Source organism: Chionomys nivalis, chromosome 2 (genome assembly GCF_950005125.1).
Source record: "Chionomys nivalis chromosome 2, mChiNiv1.1, whole genome shotgun sequence".
Lineage (NCBI taxonomy): Eukaryota > Metazoa > Chordata > Mammalia > Rodentia > Cricetidae > Chionomys > Chionomys nivalis.
The window spans coordinates 3,249,730-3,264,729 of NC_080087.1; positions in this window are offsets into that span (position 1 = coordinate 3,249,730).

Genomic DNA, 15,000 nt, shown 5'->3' on the forward strand with positions numbered 1-15,000 from the left:
TTCTTTTAGAACTTGTATGGTTTGGAGAGAAGATACTGGCTTGATCTTTCATAATATTACTATTCTTGTGATGAGATCCGCACATGAGGATTTCCTTTGTTACTTCATGCTAGACACTGGAGGAGGAAGTGGGAAGTCTGGGTATGAGCTGAGTGGGAGAAATAGCTAATAAGAAATCTTTGGGTATATACAGGTAAGTCAGGTCCTGGTGCAAGTAGGTTGGTTACACTAGGCTGGGACACAGGCTCATATGTTATTTTTAATTAGCTAAACTACTCATTTACAAATAAAAAACATACATTTTAAAAACAATACATTTTAAGATTTATCTAGGCTTTTATGCAACATAATGTTCTATTGAATTGCAAAAACCCATATTTAGCTATCCACAGTTTCTTGAGAATGAGAGACATCAACTGTGTAGGTCTAAAGTACTTGTTGCACAACAGAAGCATTGTTCCCTTAGACAGTTTAGCAGGTGCTTTTCAATACAGTGTAGTCACTATAAGCTTTAACAACCACAGCAGGGATGTTTCATCTTTGCTTTTTCCACTTTGAAAGATCAGAATACAAGGCTGTCATTTTTGCTCTGTATATTTTTTTACCATAAAATTTCTTGTATTTTTCTCCAGTTGGCAGAAATTGTCCCATTCTATCATTAATTTCTCATCGGGGAGTGAAAATTACTTTTTTTAAAACTAAGTATTTACTTGGAGAGGTCCTTACTTTTGTGAAGCAAAGTAAAACAATCTTAATTATCCTTATAATACAGAAATTAAATATAATGATGAAAAACTATAGCAAACTTACTAATGCTGAAAAAACATACCTACATAAAATAGCTATATTTCTGGCAAAAAAATTTATGGTATCTATTCTTGGTTGTCAGCTTAACTACATCTGGAATTAACTAAAATCCAAAACTGGCTGGGCACACCTGCGAGTTTTTTTTTTTCTTAAAGGGGTCTTTTAAAGTAGGAAGATCCACTTCTAACCATGATCTTTGAGGTGGGAAGACACACTTTCAATCCATGTTTTAGGTAGGAAAAGCTACCTCTAATCTGGAACAATCTTGCTGCTGGAAACCTGTATAAAGGACATGATAGAGAAAAGCTCTTTCTCTGCCTCCTACCTCTGCCATCACCAGTAAGTCCATTCCATCGCTAGCATTAGAGCCTACTTTCTTGGGATTCTGGTGTATACTGAAGACTAGCTGAGACATCCAGCCTCATGGACAGAACAATTAGTATATTCTTGAACCTTTCATACATAGACAGTCATTGTTCTTGGACTTTCCATACATAGGCAGTCATTGTCAGTTTAACTAGACCACAGCTGGTAAGTTTTGTGTGTGTGTGTCTGTGTGTGTGTGTGTGTTTAAATCAGGCAAGATTTATAGAATTTCAAGCATTCTCTGGCATCATCTGTGAAGTAATAAACAAAGGGAAGAAAGGTCAAAAGGAATGCTGTGGGATAATCCTTCTGTATGCTGTGACTATGTTTTATTCACATTGGTTGGTAATACGCTGATCTGGCCTATAGCAAAGCAGAATAAGGCTAGGTGGGAAAGCCAAAGCAAAAATAGTGGGATGAAGAAGTGTGGAGTGAGAGAAATGTGAGCCTGCCGCCAGAGGAAGAAAACATCCTCGAGGACAGGTAGAGCTCAAGCCACATGGTAAAATGTCGATTAATAGAAATGAGTTAATTTAAGTTGTAATAGCTAGTTAGTAATAAACCTGGGTTATAACTGAACATTTCGTAGTTAATATAAGTTTTATGTGATTATTAAGACCATAGAGTCAAGACAAAAGAAAAGCTCTGCCTCTGTTTACAAAAGACACTATGTCCTTGTGTATCTGCTCCAATAAAAGAGGCAGATTAGCTTGGGAGATGACTCAGCCAATAAAGTGTTGCTACACATACATAGAAACATAAGTTTGAATCCTGTGATTATTAGTTTTATGTCAATTTGGCACAGAATGGAATCATCTGAAGGGAAGGAATTTTAGTTAAGAAAATGCCTCCATAAGATCTGACTTTAAGGCATTTTCTTAATTAGTTATTGTAGAAGGAGGACTAAGCCCCTCATGGGTGGTTCCATCCTTGGGCTGGTGATTGTACCTTCTATAAGAAAGCATACTGAACAAGCCATGATGAGCATGCTAGTGAACATCTCTCTTCAATTGCCTCTGCAACACCTCCTGCCTCAAAGTTCTGCCCTGCTTGAGTTCCAAAAGCAGAAGCTAAATAAACCCTTTCCTCACCAATTTGCTTTTGGTCATGATTTCACCACAATAGTAACCCTAACTAGGACATATCCCTAACACTCGTGTGTGTGTGTGTGTGTGTGTGTGTGTGTGTGTGTGACAGAAAGAGAGAGAGAGAGAGAGAGAAAGACTTGGTAATGATTACCTGGAACCTTTGTACTGAAAAAATTTGAAATAGGAGTATCCCTTGACAACCAGTCCAGGTGAATCAGCAAGTTCCATATTCAGTGAGAAAACATGTCACATAAAAAAAATAAAAAAGAAAGATATGATTGAAAGACTTCTGACTCAACTGCTGACCTTCACATGAATATGAACCACTCCATATGAATATGAATATGGACCACTACATCCCAACACAAACACACACACACACACACACAATGGCAAAATTGTACAGCAACAGGAGATACTGAGAATATCCCAATAGTATTCTATTGTGCACTTTCATTTTATTAGTGCAAGAAAAATGTAACGTTAAAGATTTTAAATACTGGACCTGGAGAGATGTCTCAGAGAGCAAAAACACTTGTTGCTCTTGGAGGGACCCTGGTTCAGATCTCAGCATCTTTGTGGAACCCAAAAACAGTCTGTGACTCTAGAAAAAGAAACCCAGGGCCTTCCTCTGGCATGTAAAGACACTGCATGTATATGGTACAGAGCTATACATGCAGGCAAAACATTCATACATATAATAAAAGTTAAATAAATAAATCTTAAAAATAGAAAATCTTACAAGTTGTTATAATCAGAACAACTATTCCATTTATGCTATTTTGAAACAATAACTGAATATTTAGTATATTCACTTGTAGATTTATTATGGAAATAATTTAATTAAATCTGAATTTTCTGCTATTAAAATTTTACAAATATTTTTTCATACTGGATATATTAGTATATATGAGGTTTCCTGAAAATATAGTAAGATACACTACTGAGTTCTTAGGTGAAGTTTAATTGCTATTTCTAAATTGAGATCACTAAACCTATGGAGGTAGCTATTTGTCAGGACCACGAGGGGTGCACCCACCCACTGTGACAGTGGAACTGATCTATTGGGAGCTCTCCAAGGCCAGCTGGACTGGGACTGAATAAGCATGGGTTGAAACTGGACTCTCTGAACAAGGCGGACAATGAAGGCTGATGAGAAGCCAAGGACAATGGCACTAGGTTTCGATCCTAATACATGAACTGGCTTTGTGGGAGCGTAGCCTGTTTGGATGCTCACCTTCCTGGACCTAGATAGAAGTGGGAGGAACTTGGTCTTCATGTAGAGCAGGGAATTTGGACTGCTCTTCAGTATCGAGAGGGAGGGGGAGTGGACTAGGGGGAGGAGAAGTGGAGTGGGGATGGGGGAGGGGAGTGGGGGGAGGGGGCAATATATGGGAGGAGGGGGAGGGAAATGGGAAACGGGGAGCAGTTGGAAATTTTAAGTAAAAAAGAATAAAAAAAAATAAAATAAAATAAAATAAAATTCCCAGAAATTCAAGAAATGAATCAAAAATGGTAAATGAATATAAATATAAAAAAAAAAACTGAGGAGACTGATAAACAAATCTATAGATGGAGATGTCAAAATTTTACTCCTTGTGACATTTGTCCCATGGATTCCATAAATAAGTTACACACACTACACAGTGTTTAGCCCATGTAGCTTTGGTGTAGCTGTTGTTCTTATATTCATAGGCTGTTATTTTAGAACATCTCCAAAGACTACTAAAATCACATAAATTAATCCACTATTATTGGTAGGCCTTCTACAAATGAACTGAGAAAAAGCCACTGGTGACTTACTTATGAAGATGTACTGAAAAATTATTTTCTCTTTCTTATTTTATGATTTCAAAGCCTTCACAAATATCCATAAAACTCCAGAATGTAAACATTAGTAACTGCTCATTTTATTCTAATTTTTACAGTTGAGCGATAAAAAGAGACATATTATTTCTTTTTCATTCTCAAAAGTTATATTTTAACTATGTAAATAGCAATAGTTGAGGAATTCAAATAGCATGTGAAATAGACAAACTAAACAAAAGTAGCAGCCAAATTAATGTTTCTAAGTGAGAAACACTGCAGAAAACCTAAAAGGAAAGAAAAATTGAAAAGTTAGATCTTAACAGATTTTACTTCAAGTTGTCTGGGTGAATAATGAAGGTAATAAAATTACCCTCAATTTACTCAGTGAATTTTCATCAATCACTTCTTAAAATGTCTGGAACAGCAAATTACTAGTTTAATACTACTAGAAAAATTATCTGAAGAATCATATCCACAACGATAGCATTTTAAAATCAATGTAATCTTGAATTAGGTGGAACTTGTCATACACTCTGTGTATAGGACTTGAATAAGGTTGAGGCAATTGCTTTAGGAGAGGATTAATCTTGCAAAGGAAACTTCTACAGATAGGTAAATCATATCAAGGATGTATGAAAAATGAACAGGAAGCTCTATTTAATGTTAAATCAATCTTTAAGAATGTCAGGAAGATGGAAAAACTGTCAGAAGATAGAAAAAGGACTAACAGGATACAATTCTCTGTGTAATGTGCAATTGGATATCTGACAGTAATCCTTCCAAAATATTATCGTAGATTTTTTGACATATGATCTAAATTCACAGAAAGGAGCCCACTCACTTGTTACTAGAATTACATGTAACTTTAATTACATGTAAAATCAAGTCACTCACACAGCAATTCTCTTTCTGTTGAGTGTGTTTTAAAAGTAAAGGCCAATTTTAGCAGATTTCATTTAAATCAAGGTTCAAAAAATCAGCCAAAAGATAACACAATGACTTACAAGCAATTCTCAAGCAAAGTCAAGTAATATATTTTTCTCTAGTGAAAATAGGAACTTAGTTCTGACTGAAAAACAGGTCCAGTCTAGTTTTTACATCACACTTGACTCTTCCTACAGCTCTGCAGTCTGCAATGTGATTGAATATGCCAAAATACTCATTGATACTATTCAGTTCTGCCAAGATCGGCATTCTGGAAACTGAACCATGAAATCCCACTTCTGGTCAGTTTTTCAAAGACAGACTGTTTTCTTTAATAGGGGTTTGTGTATATTGATAATTTTAAGTCAATCGTTCACTAAGATTCAAAATGATATATCTTATTCTGATGGGCTTTGGAGTCATCTCATTTTCATAAAAAGTAGCATTTGTAAATCTTTCAGGAGGTTAGTGTGATTGTGTGTATGTGCATGCATGTGTGCACGTGTGTGTGTGTTTGTGTTAGTGTGTGTGTATGTGTGTTCTTGCCAGTCTAAATTCCCTGAAAGACAGAAAAGATCAAGAATAACCCTGAAGGACTTATGTCTCAGGTTCTTCTCAGTATCACCATTACACAAGTTATAAAGTTTTGATACTCTGTTGTGTTACAAATGATTAAGAAGCCCAGAAACTAGGAGGTATTAGTTAATGGAGATCCTGATAAGATGCACAAAAGTTAGACTGATGGACAGAATATGTTCAGAAAATATACTTCAAAGTAAAACAAACAAAATGAAGAATCATGTAAACAAGTCTTAATTTTGTGTCTCAGAAACATAGCACTGATCTTTAAAGTCCTACTTGCTTGGTTAAATTTCATTAAACAAAGTAAATGAGCACCAGTAACTTTCTCAGAAGTTTGCCATTTGAGAAAAAAATAACAACAAATTATTTAATAAATGTGTTTTAATCAAACCTATGTTGATTTTATTTAAAGACATTTGTTAAATTCTCTCACCCCTAAAATGAATAACAAATACATTAAATAAACGCTTACACACAAATCAAGCTTTAAGTGGTGGCGCACGCCTTTAATCCCAGCACTTGGGAGGCAGAGGCAGGCAGATCTCTTGTGAGTTTGAGAGCAGCCTGGTCTACAAGAGCTAGTTCCAGGACAGGCTCCAAAACCACAGAGAAACCCTGTCTCGAAAAACCAAAAAAAAAAAAAAAAAAAAAAAAAAAAAAAAAAAAAAGATTTATTCCATTGGCTAAAACTTATCAACACTGAAAACATCAGACATTAACCAAATTTAAAGTTTACATCTCTAGCTTTTTTCAAAGATGCCAAACCAGTCCTTAATTACTGCATGTGCTTAATACCACACCTTCTTGCTTAGGCCACAATTAAACACAGGGTGGGTGTTGGTGAAGGGCACTTGTTCTTCCTGGCTGCCCGGCTAGGCTAGCTTAAACCCAAAGTAATCACACAGAAACTGTATTAATTAAATCACTGCTTGGCCCATTAGCTCTAGCTTCTTATTGGCTAACTCTTACATATTAATTTAACCCATTTCTATTAATCTGTATATCGCTATGTGGCTGTGCTTTACAGATAAAATTCCCAGCGTCTGTCTCTGGTGGCTCCATCACTTCTCCCTGACTCCGCCCTTCTTTCTCCTATCAATCAATTAGCTTTCCCTGCCTACCTAAGTTCTACCTTGCTATAGGTTCAAAGCAGTTTCTTTATTCATTAATGGTAGTTACAGCACACAGAGGGGACTCCCACATCAGTTGGAAATATTATTGGGCTAACGTTTTGGTTTTTATGGACGATTAAAATATCAGTGGATTAAGTCTATGAGTTTCCTTATCAAGTTTTTTGACTTTTGTAGGGAAAGACAGAACACCTCCAGTTTACTTCTAGTTAAGCTGAGTATTAGAAAGATTACAGAGCAGCAGAGAAAACTGGGGAAAGTTTGAGAAGGAACATTGTAATTTTTCTCTGTAAAGTGGCAAAAAAAAAATATGAATTAGAGGAGTCCAGTCCCTTAAGTTGCAAAGATCAAATAACTTAGTTCTATAGATAAGCTGTAAAAAGATAACATGTTGCAAAAAGTTGTGCCTCTAATATTATTTTTACCTTTTATTGAAAATGGAATTTCTTTTTCAAGTAATAAATCTTGATCATGGTTTCTCCTCCCTCTACTTCTCCAAGTTCCTCTTCACTCTCCTCATTTCCAGACCCTCTCCATTTCTGTTTCTTATTAGAAAACAGATTTCTAAGAGATAATAAAATTGTAACAAGCTAAAATATAATAAAATAAAACAAAAACTATCATATTGGTGTTGGGTAATAACCAACCAATATCTGATTTAACTTAAGGCCTATTCCACAAAATGGAACCCATACCTGATGCTGCTTGAGGGACTAAGAACCGGAGACTAGATAGCCCAGGGACCTAGAATAAAACCACATACTATTATTCCAAAAAACAAATAAAAAGACTTCTGGTATATCTATAGATCAATGTCTGTAGTATTATTAGAAGACATGGGTATAAAGAGTTAAAAAGAGAAATGGAAGTTATCTGAAGATGAAATAGTATCATAAGTAACAAGTAAACAATCCTTTATCCTTTATATGAGACATGACTTTTCTAAGATATTTACTCGGTAGACCACCCAACAGATCTGTTTTTTCCCATACCACTCTAGGGCAGAGTTGTGGTAGAATATCCCATGCCCAGGCACCAGAGGGAAAGCAAGTAACCTCCACTAGTCATGAAACCCCACTGGGTTATACCTGGCCTGGCTCTTGATTTACAAATACCTTTTGTTGTCCTATGTGAATCTTGACAGAGAATTTCCTATGGATACAAAGCCTATGCAAAGCTTGGTTCAGGAAAAACCCAAAAACCATGGTACCTCATGAAGCAGGTATTTGCACCTGGCATTGTACTGTCGGAAGCTTCTATCAGTTTGTTTTGAGATATGGAAATCTTCTAGCTAAAGTGTAAATATAAGAAAAAATAAAGGTGATAGGAGGCAAAGGAAAGCCGCTTCTGTTCACTGAGACTGAGTCCCTGCAGCGATGTGTCTCAGTGTGTCTCTGAGTCTTCATTTCACGGACCTGCGTGAACGCAGGCACCCACATCGAAATATTCACGACACAAAGTATTTCCTTATTTCCACTTTGATAACATTCACTTATTTCATCAAATCCCTTATGTCTAACCCCCCCAACCCTGATTAATGCTATACCTTATTGAATCCTAAGGCAGACATTTCTGGGTACAATAACTGCCATCATTCTTTGTGAACTTGAAATACAGGTAGCATCCATCACTTTGGACTCCTAATTACCTGCACTTCTGTGGCAACCTTTTCTGTCAGTCACTGTTATTACCATATCTAGGCCTTCTACAAACTCCATTCTGTAGACTTCACTCTCAATATCTACCCAGGCCACATTCAAGTACTCTTCACACTCATTCCAACATTAAAAGGTAATTTGTCCATCTTCATTCTCCTATGTGCTCTTTCTTCCCTAACTTTTTTCTTTTTACAGAGATGAAATGTTCATGGCAAAACAAAAGCCCTGGACATATCACTCTTTCTGTCTACTCTATACTTATATTATACCACTGAGTAACATGAAGAAAATTCTGAGCATAAAGAACAATGTTGGAAAGAATACCGTTTCAGATTTCAAGCCATATTACAGTGATAGACTAATAAAAAAAGCATTGTATTAACGAAAATCTTGTAGATGCATAGAACAAAAGAGAAGACCCATATATGAGTACACTCATCACAGCCCTTTCACATTTGACAAAGATACCAGAAATATGAACTGAAAAAAATGAACATCTTCAATAAATGATGCCTGGGGAACTGGAAAACTGGAGGTCCACAGGTAGAAGAATGAATTTAGACCCACACCTATCACTATGCTGGTTGGGTTTTGTCAACTTAACACAAAATTTGATAAAGCTGGTAAAAGAGAATCTTGAGAAAATGCTTCTATAAATTTGGTCTGTAGGCAAGTCTGTAGGTGATTTTCTTGGTTAATGATTGGGGCATGGTCTACACCTCTGTAGGTGGTGTCCCTTCTGGGGATATGGTCCTGAGGTGTATAAGAAAGCAAACTGAGCAAGTCAAGGAAAACAAACCAGCAAGTGTTCCTCCACTGCTTCTTCTTAGTTACTCCACTCAGTTTTCTGCCTTAAATTTCTGCCTTGACTTCCCTCAATGGACTGTGACCCATCATATGGTAGCCAAATAAACCTTTCCTCCACAAGTTGTTTTTGGACACAATGTGGGATGTTCTTCAATATATGTATTGCTTTTACTGGATAATGAATAAAGCTGTTTTGATCAATAACTTAGCAGAGTAAAGCCAGGTGGGAAATCTGAACCAAGATATATAGAGAAAATAGGCAGAGTCAGAGAGACGTCATGTATCTGCTGAAAGAGACAAATGCAGCCAGAACATTACCAGTAGGCCACAGCCTCATAGTAATACACAGATTAATAGAAATGGGCTGAATTAAGATGTAAGAACTAGCTAGGAATATGCCTGAGTCATTGATCAAACACTGTTGTAATTAATATAGTTTCTGTTTGATTATTTGGGTCTAGTCAGTCAGAAAATGAACAAGCAGTCTCTTTTTACATAATGGCACCAAAGTGGATCAACTACATCCACATAAAACCTGAGAGAGCTTGGAAAGAAATTCTAGACACACACACACACACATACAAAAAAGAAAAAAAAACAGAATTAAGTATGGCTTCATGGTAGCAGCATTGTCAGACATTTGTGCTTTGTGGAATATTTATAAAGAGCAGCAAGTTAGCAAGAGTCCATGGTAGAGATGCTTTTAAAGATTGGAGACAGAATACAGTAGTTTAAAGGCTTAAAGGAAAATAATGGAAAAGAAAAAGTTGCACTATGGTGGGGAATCCAAGGACATGGCAGATGAAGGAACAGGGAAGAAAAAATATCACTAAAGAGCTATTGTAAAAATCTTTTGGAAATCTGTGCAACAACAAAGTAACTTTCCTATGTATATGTTTAAAATAAAGTCATCCTATAACAGGTGACAATATACCTGTTAGTTAAACAGCACAGGCTAAGAAATAGAAAGCCCATGGACACAAGTGGATTGCCTTATCTGGAGTTGTGTGCCAGTGAGATCTCATAAGCCTTAATTGCCTGTACTATTTGTGATTCTCCAGAGCTTGACAATAAAACATTAATGACAAAGATGCTACACACTTGAGTCAAGCAGATGTCAAGGTTTTACAGTTCTGGAAGTTTCATCCATATTGGCTATCTTTAATAGTGCTGGAAGGTGCTACACATGCTACCAGAGTAAAATAACCATCAAATTACACACTGTTAACACTGCAAGCTACAGTAACACCTGGTCTGACAAGACACACCCACTGGTGCAAAAGTGGCCAAAACAGCACAGGAGTAGCCAGCCATTTTCTGATTGGATTCAAGACCCTCTCCACAATTTGCCTTGTGCTATTAATGAGTTAAGAACATGTGACTAGAGATGGGTCCTAGGTCCTAGGGGAGCCTACTACTATCACTATGCTAAATGTACATAGTATTAAACTGACACCTTATGACTTAACCACACTCATTCAAACTTCATCCAAGAGGGCTCTATTTGCAATATATGATGATTAATGATGATTAACGCAGACCCATAACTCATCAAGGTATAGAGAATATGAGACAGTAGACTTCTCTGCCCAAGTATGACATCTATATCACACTCCCTCCTCTCAAGGCTCAAGAATTGTTGTGAAAGAGACGTAGAGAGGGTATAAGAGTCAGAGAAAATGGATGGCTACAATAAACAGTATTTTCTGAACACAAAAATGGGTGAACTCATAGTGGTTGTGACAATACATACCAGGTCTGTGTAAGTTCAAGTCAGACAAAATTCCAAAATAGAGAAGGTGATCCCTATATCCCAACCTTAGTCAGGGAACTATTGCAATTAATGATGCTGAGTGAAGGAAAATCAGGTGTTTTTCAGGAGTATGGTTCATAGTAAGTTGACCACACTCTAATGGAAGGCCACACAGCAAGAATCTATGGACATGTCACATTAAGACTTTTGGAGTATAAAAAATAATAAATAAATAAATAAGCAAGCAATACACAAAACAGTGAGGAGAGAGAATTAGTAGTAGATTGGGAGGAACAAGGGAAATGAATACATTTTAACAAAACACGTTTTATAAACTCTAAGAGAACTAACTTTAAAAATATATTACTGAATTGAGTTTACTAATAGTTATCATTGTCCTTTGGCAGAGAGGTGAAAAAAATCAAAATAACTTATCATACAGACTAAATTCAATATTCATTTAAATAAAATAAATAAATAAATAAATAAATAAAAATATTCATTTAAATATTTTACAATTTTTGTGCATTAATCAGCTCTTGCCCATCCTTGTCAGCATCACATTATTTAAAATCTGCATTCAGATTGCCACTTCTTGCTGTGTTGCTCAGTGAGTCATTCTTTCTCTAGTGCACTCTGACTTTATTTACAAAAGCTGCTATCTTAAAATTACTATCCATATGCACTAATATATACTATATATGCTATAAAATGTGTATAATATTATTAGTTTATCATAATATAGAGTACTATTTATCATTATATATGATAACATTATATGTTATATGTTACTATATGATGCATTATTCTATACTATACTTTGATGTAGAAATTGTTGTATCTGGCACAATAAATGCTCAACTGAAGACAGAATTTGTCATTTTTACCATAATCATCCGTAGTCAAATCCTATTTCTGAGCATTCTTTCTCCACTCTTGTTTAATTATTCTTGCAGTTATGAATAGCAATTATCCCCTTGAAGATGCCTCATTATGACAAAACACATACCTACACAGGGAGAGAGAAAGACAGAGACAGAGAAAGGTATTTTCTGTGACTTTTAGTGATCCAGTTGCAGAGGCAATGACTTCAATGAAAAACACTGTACATTAAGGTAAATCATTTTGATAAAATCTAATCACGACTACTAGGCCACTGGAAAAGGCATCTCGTCATGTATTGCTCTGAAAAGAGGTGTAATAATGGGCTATTTTCAGAAACGTTTTCAGACTATAAGCTGGTACAGTTTGAAAATTTTCTATTTTTGATATTACACTTCCTGTTATAGTGGGAAAGAAATGTCAGGATGCACCAAGGGCAATTTTGTAGAGAAAGAGACGAAAGAGTTGGTAGGAAAAGCACTTGATCTTTTATATGGGACCTTTTTGTGTGTTGCCTCATCAATAGAAATAGTGCCTTTCTTTAGCTATTCTAGCTTAGAAAATTATGAAGACAATTTTCCTATCTAATATCAATGCGAAGTTCTCAATCTTTTGTAATGATTAGTTGATGTCAAACTAGTCATTAAAGTCATTTAAGATACCCTGATTTAGTCGTAATACAAAAGAGAAAGATATCATGTTTTGTCCATTTCTCCCCCCCCCCCCGTGTGTGTGTGTGTGTGTGTGTGTATACCTCCTGCTTAGGTACTCAGTCAGTACTGAAGTTTTCCATAGGGACAAACATGGGTGTTCATTTCTCTTCTTATTTTATCTTATTTTAGCATTATTTTTTTTTTTTTTTGGTTTTTCGAGACAGGGTTTCTCTGTGGCTTTGGAGCCTGTCCTGGAACTAGCTCTTGTAGACCAGGCTGGTCTCGAACTCACAGAGATCCTCCTGCCTCTGCCTCCCGAGTGCTGGGATTAAAGGCGTGCGCCACCACCGCCCGGCTTAGCATTATTTTCTAAGACGCCAAAAATATTCTCAGAGACACATGTTATTGGGGCATATTGAAAGCCATGTATATATGCCATGCAGTAGTGTGTTTTGCTAAACACCTCATAAATTTCATATTCTTTTATTTTATTTTTTTTTTTTTTTTTTTTTTTTGGTTTTTCGAGACAGGGTTTCTCTGTTGCTTTGGTGCCCATCCCGGAACTAGCTCTTGTAGACCAGGCTGGCCTCGAACTCCCAGAGATCCACCTGTCTCTGCCTCGCAAGTGCTGGGATTAAAGGCGTGCACCACCACCGCCTGGCTAAATTTCATATTCTTTACAATTAATAGTTTTATTCCCCAATGCTTCATTAGTTTTCTGATAATCTCTAATTCACAGAGACAGACAATGGTAGAATGTCAAATGGCATGTAGGTAACTCACTCAGGCAAAAGTAACATAACAGTGAAATACGAGTTTCAAATATGATTTCTGTGACAGCTTTAAATCTATTAAATTATATGATTATCAACAAACCCTTTGTAAATACAATTAGCAGAATCATAAATCTTCTGCTTTATTGTATCTCTAATCAATTAACATGGTAAACAAAATTTCTAAGCAGACTCTGAAGTGCAAACAGTCCTGGATAAAAGCCAAGTGAAAAACTCATTTTCCTTTTTTAGAACCAGCAGAGGAAAAGCAAAGTTAGAAGGACACCTTAAATTCATGGGTTCAAATGGGTTCAAGGTGGCTTGGCACTATCAAGTGGTTTCCCACTCCACTGATATAGAACTTGACCATGTTTTACTTCATCTAATTTACTCCCACACTAATTCTCCCTCTGTGATTGGTATATAAAATAAATAACTAAATCTCAAAAAAAAAAAAAGAACAGAAACGTTGTTGCAAAGCTCTCGGGGACAGAAATCTGAAATTACGGTGTTAAGGTAAATTTCCACTAAGAACAGTGAGGGGATGAGTTGCGGATTCTAGAATCAACTCCCCCATTCTTACGTGACCATCACTTCAGATAGTGCCTGTCTTGAGATCTTGAGACATTTCCTTCTCTTAACTTCCTCTTTTTTTTTTTTTTGCTTTTTATAAAATAGTTCAATTTCTGTCCCAACGACCTTATCCTAGCAACTGCATCTCCAACGATTCTGTTACCACATTCTGAGGTACCTGAAGGCAGAATTCAGGATATTTATTGGAGACAGAGACACAATTCAACAGTAACACTTAACTGTTTAACTATTATTCATTTCAGAGAGGGTTTAGGGAGATATTCAGCTCTCTATATCCTCAGGGAAATATAAACAGGAACTATGAGGGAAGGATGACTTTGTTCTACAATGCTGACTCAAAACCTGCATGAATTTCAGTAGTAGAATGGATCGATACTAATAGTGAAACATTACATAGTAAGAGAAAAGAAAACAAAAAACTAGAGCTTCATGCAACACAATGGTTGAATCGCCCAGTGTTGTAAGGAGATTTTAACAAGGCTGATGTGGATTGCAAAGCAACTCAATCACTGAAAAACTGCTTAGCAGAGTAGTTAGTGTCATTTGTCCTATGACTCACTAATTTCACTCTTAGATACCTGTACTAATGAAGAATAAGGTTGCATGTCCAAAAGAAGACATGTACAATAGTGTTCCCAGATGCTTTGTTGATAACATCCAAAATCTACAACATGCCATTTCCTGAAAAGGTAGAATGGAAAAATAAACTGTAAACTGTGACATGTTCACAGTAGAATACTACATAGTATTTAAAAAGAACAAGCTATGCAGTGGGACAATGGTCTGTACCCCATCAATTGAATATTAATAAAACACTGATTGGCCAGTAGCCAGACAGGAAATATAGGCAGGACAACCAGGCTGGAAGTAGAGATGGGGCAATGAGAATTCTGGGAAGAGGATTCTGCAGTCTGCAGTCATGACCCAGCCACAGAGCAAGCATGGTGTGACAGCCTTGCCGAAAAACGTACCAAGCTATGTGGCTAACACAGACAAGTATTATGGGCTATATAAGTTATAAGAATTAATTAAGAAGAAGCCTGAGATACTAGGTCAATCAGTTTATAATTGCAGACGTCTGTGTGATTTCTTTGGGACTTAACAACTATGGGAACCAGGCAGAACAGAGAACCTCAGTCAATAAAGCTACTATATCATGCAGCATTATAAATAA